General features: G+C 38.5%; 1 protein-coding gene across 3 annotated transcripts in view; it reads right to left on the reverse strand.

Moving 5' to 3' along the window:
* The window catches only part of ATXN7 (ataxin 7), a 124,037-nt gene extending 119,902 nt beyond the window's left edge, over window positions 1-4,135 (reverse strand). For 2 of the 3 annotated variants that reach the window (XM_023510703.1, XM_023510700.1), the window contains exon 1: window positions 3,751-4,135. The gene's annotated coding sequence lies outside the window, so the exon portion shown is untranslated. Of the gene's footprint in view, window positions 1-1,702; window positions 1,746-3,750 lie in introns of those variants that run through there. The other variant, XM_023510701.1, reaches the window with a different exon arrangement.
* Between the last annotated feature and the right edge of the window lie 239 nt (window positions 4,136-4,374).

Consider the following 4,374-nt stretch of genomic DNA (forward strand, 5'->3'; position numbering starts at 1 on the left):
AAAAAAAAAAAAAAAAAAAACACCTACCATGTAACAATAAATGAAACTTTAAAAAAAATTGAAAAAAATGATGGCCAGTCAGTGGTGAGAGAGGCAATGAAAATGAGCAGACATAACTCGAATGTTCTTCAAAGTCCTGAGAAGCATAAATTTACTCTATTTGATGTTGTTGTTAAGCATGCCCGGCAGGGTTGGAGCCTACCACCCCTGGTGCACAGGGTACTCTTAAGGTAGAGAGAAGAGGAGATTATGGGAAACACCTTTCCCCTAGAGGTGCTGCCTCACTCATGGTGACCCTTTTTTCTAAGCACTGTGTAATTCTCAACCCCACACCAAGTAATATTTGCGCTAGGTAACTATAAAACTCTTCCCGTCTTTGCTAAAGCTGGACACGTGACTCAGACAGAGACATTGAATGTGTTCTCCTTGAAACTAGGAATTGGAAAAAAGAGGGTCAAGTTTGACGAAGACTACAAACTACCCCTATGTGCTCTCTCAGTCTATAGGAAAAAGCAGTCAGCAAAGATAGAATGAATGTGCTGCTCTGTGTGAATCTGACCCAAGAGGTAACATAACCCCACACTCCTCAGCAGAGACTGCCTGGAGGGTTCTTGGGCTTTCCTGTCCCTGTCCCCAGAGTACTGCTTCCCTAGGCTCATAAGAACCCCTGGGCCTCTACAGCAAAATGACCCCTCCTTCTTATGAACTTAATTTTTTAACTGATTTGTGAAAACTATAACAAAAATAATCTTGCTCAAGACAGTAAAAACGTTTGCATTAAAAATCAAAAGTGCAGATATCTACAGAATTTATCATAAAAGAAGATATTGCAGAATGCCCAAAGCTTCAAAAAAATCCCCTTATTTGCCCAGTGGTTCTCAACCTGTGGGTGGCAACCCACAGGAACTGTATTAAAGGGCTGTGGCATTAGGAAGGTTGAGAACACTGCACAGAGAAAAGTCCACACTGCTACGTGGCAGGATCATACTAACTTGTGTAGGGAAAATGGCTATTTTCTAGGAGTGATATTTCTGTGTCTTTTTAAGCCTGAGAACCTTATTGCAATTTACAGCATAATCTGGATCAACTCTTGTTATCTAAACAAGTCTATCAAAATTAACCAAAAACCTACTAACCATAACAAAGGAAAGAAAAAACAACTAAGTCAAGTCAACCTTGTCTTGAAACATAACAATATGAACTTACTGTCATTTCTTGAACTTTCTTAACTCCTAGGTAAACCACTGAGCTTCAGTGTAAGAGTCAAACTCTACCAGAGGCATCTCATCTGTGGCCTACAGGCCACATGGTGACTTTGTATGGACTTTTTTTTTTTGCTTGTCTATGGTGTTGGATATCACAAAAAGTAGAGAAAGACCTTTTTTGCTAATCAGCTTTTATTAGTGTTTTTGCATTTAATGAGTGGTCCAAGATTATTCTTATTCTTCCAATGTGTGCCAGAGAAAATAAAAATTTGGAAACCCCTGCACAGGCTTGGGGAGGGCATAAGAACGAAGGAAAAGGGCTGGAGAAGTAGGCCCCACAAGGAAGACAACACAAGGAGTTTTGATCTACCTTCTAAGAAAAAAAACAGAAACTTTGAAGACTGACTCCACATGAAAAGACTGAAAATCAAGAAAGGTTTCTTAGTTGGTGTATTTATATTTGTTCAATAAAATCACATTGAGAATGTGCTCCATACTTAGGACTGTGGCTGGCATTAGAATCAGCAGAGTATTCAGCTGAGCCACCTTTAGATACTGCAAAGGTCCACAGGCTTAAAATAGCCCACATTTTTGTTCTTGTTTTCCATGGTGATCTTGGGGAAAAAAAGATACAAATTTTTTGCTAAGATTCACATAAAATTCCAAATTCCTAGTTTCTCTGGGGAAACCCAAAAATCTGGCCTTGGGGCCAACTATCATCCAGGGGGATAACTGGCTGATGCTGTGTCATGGACTGCCTCTTGTCACTGGGCATATACTTCCTAAAGTACCCAGCTGGCTGCATCACTTATTTTCCTTCCAGGCCTGTCTCCAGTAGGCAGCCATGATTATGCTTCCTTTGTTTTCCTGAATCTCTTCTTCCAAATGAAAAACCATCAAAAATTATAAAAGCCTGTTACAAAAAAATTTTAAAGCAAGTCATATGTTAACTGTAGGCATATTCTATAGAAATACAATGTTTTAATGTGGTGTCCTTCTCTTCTGACTCAATTCCACCTTGGTTTTACCCTGACAGGCTTTCATCTTCACAATACAAAAATTTAAGAATGAAACTCTATACTCCACACAACCTGTTTTTTCAATAGTGTACCCTCTCTTCAAAGGTTTCTGCACCTACTAAGCTACACTGACTGCTCTCAAGAGTTACTCCACTAAGCATCAAGTGAATGTCTGAAAACATACGAGCAGAGAAGAAGCCAAGACCAATTACAAGGAAGGGCTCCAGTAATTCTGGCCTACATTTCAGGAGTACATTTAAGTCCCTGCAGTCAGTCTTAGAATTTTCTGAACCCTCCATGGAACTTCTCATACGGAGTCTTATCTTTAAAGGAACTCTGTTATCTGACAGCTTCTATATACCTATATAACATTTAGTCCCTCTCCTCTTCCAATGAATGCAACATAGCCATCCCTTATTCCTTTGCCATTCTGAGATACACAGTTCTCCTCTCACAAGCTTCATCCCTCCCAGGCTTCATTAGAGGTTAACTAGACTCTCACTCCTTTCAGCTCAGAGAGGTCAGCAAGTCATTTTTCATATCACTTGTGACTACTATTGTATACACCATTCCTCTATTAGCCTAAAAGGAAACTAAAAATATAATAAATTTCCCAGTAGTTCTCCAATTTGTAATTGTGCAAAACTTTGGTCAGGTATGTAGATCTGAAGGTAAATTTACAAGAGCATGTAATAACAACAGTAGTAATAGCTGACATTTACTGAGCACTTAACTGTGTGCCCTGTATTAACAGTGAGCCTTTACATACATCATCTCACTTAATTCTCCCACTGATAGTGTAGGAACTCATACCGTGCTCCTTTAACTGAGAACTGAGGCTTGTGAGGTGGGGCTAGTAAGAGCTGAAGCAGTCACATATTAGAGCTGAGCTCCACTGTCATACACCACAACAATGGAGACAAGGAGGATTCTGTGGGATTAATAAGAGGGAAGGAGCCTGGAAGAAAGAGAAGGTTTCTCTCCCAATATTCTTCCAGGGACACATGAATCTGTTACTGGCCTAAAGTTATAAAATTCTAAAAGCCACATAAATGTCTTTAGTTAAGTCATTCTTTGCGAGTCCAACATGTTGCTTTAGGAAACATGTTGAACGAATGAATAGCTAGCAAGCATTTCACTCAAAAGCCATACTTATTAACACTGCCAATAATAACAACAACTTTCATGGAGTGCTTGCTCTGAACCAGACCCTGTACTAAATTCTTTTTACCATAGTCCTATGAAAAAAACTTACTTATGATGAAATGGAGGTCTGTACTAGATAAATGGCTTGCCTGAGGTCACTACTAAGTGGTTTACAGTAAAGGTAGTGACTAGAGGGATAAACGTGTAATTTTTGTTAACAATGCTTGTAGGATTTTTAATTCTTCTACCTTTCCTCTTTAAATATTAACTACTAAAGGCAGAGTGGGCAACCTATAACAAATTTCATTCTCTTCTCTCAAAAATCTAGGGAAAATTCTTCCTCTTCAATATAATTTGTGACAGAGATGGCCAATGCTTACCTATATCCACATTCTCTCTTCCTGAGCACACAATTTGACAAAATTTCCCAATATTCATTGCAGTAATGTATAGATGTGCAACTGAGTCCAAAATATGAACAGAAATGTTGGGTGCCACTTCTAGGCTTGATCCTCGGTCTTTCATACCCTCTGCTGGCCAGATGTAGATTGCTCCACATACCTAGAGGAAGGCTGAGCAACAAAATTTCACTCCTGAATGACTGGGGGGAGCAAGTGCTTCTTTGTCAACCCACATTGAGCTGTGACATGAGTGAGAAATAAACATGTATTGTGTTAAACTAAGGAAACTTTGGGTAGCCACAGTAATCATCATACCAGAATACAGTATTATTTTTGTTATTCTTATTGTCATCATCAACAGCAACACCTATAATTTACTGAAGGTGTTCTAAGTAACAGGCAATATGATGTCTTTATATTATTTATATTATTTTACAAACTTTTCAGTATGAGGTAGATAGCATCCGTATCTCACAGGTGATAAAATCAGTGGTCAGAGACCAATAATCTTTTCCTCTGTCAACATTTAGTACATTTATAATCTGAAACTTTTATTTCATAATTAATTATGTAATGCCTTATTTTACATACTACATTGATAGG

Source organism: Otolemur garnettii, unplaced genomic scaffold, assembly GCF_000181295.1.
Source record: "Otolemur garnettii isolate 467f Iridium unplaced genomic scaffold, OtoGar3 scaffold00015, whole genome shotgun sequence".
In the NCBI taxonomy this organism is placed as follows: domain Eukaryota; kingdom Metazoa; phylum Chordata; class Mammalia; order Primates; family Galagidae; genus Otolemur; species Otolemur garnettii.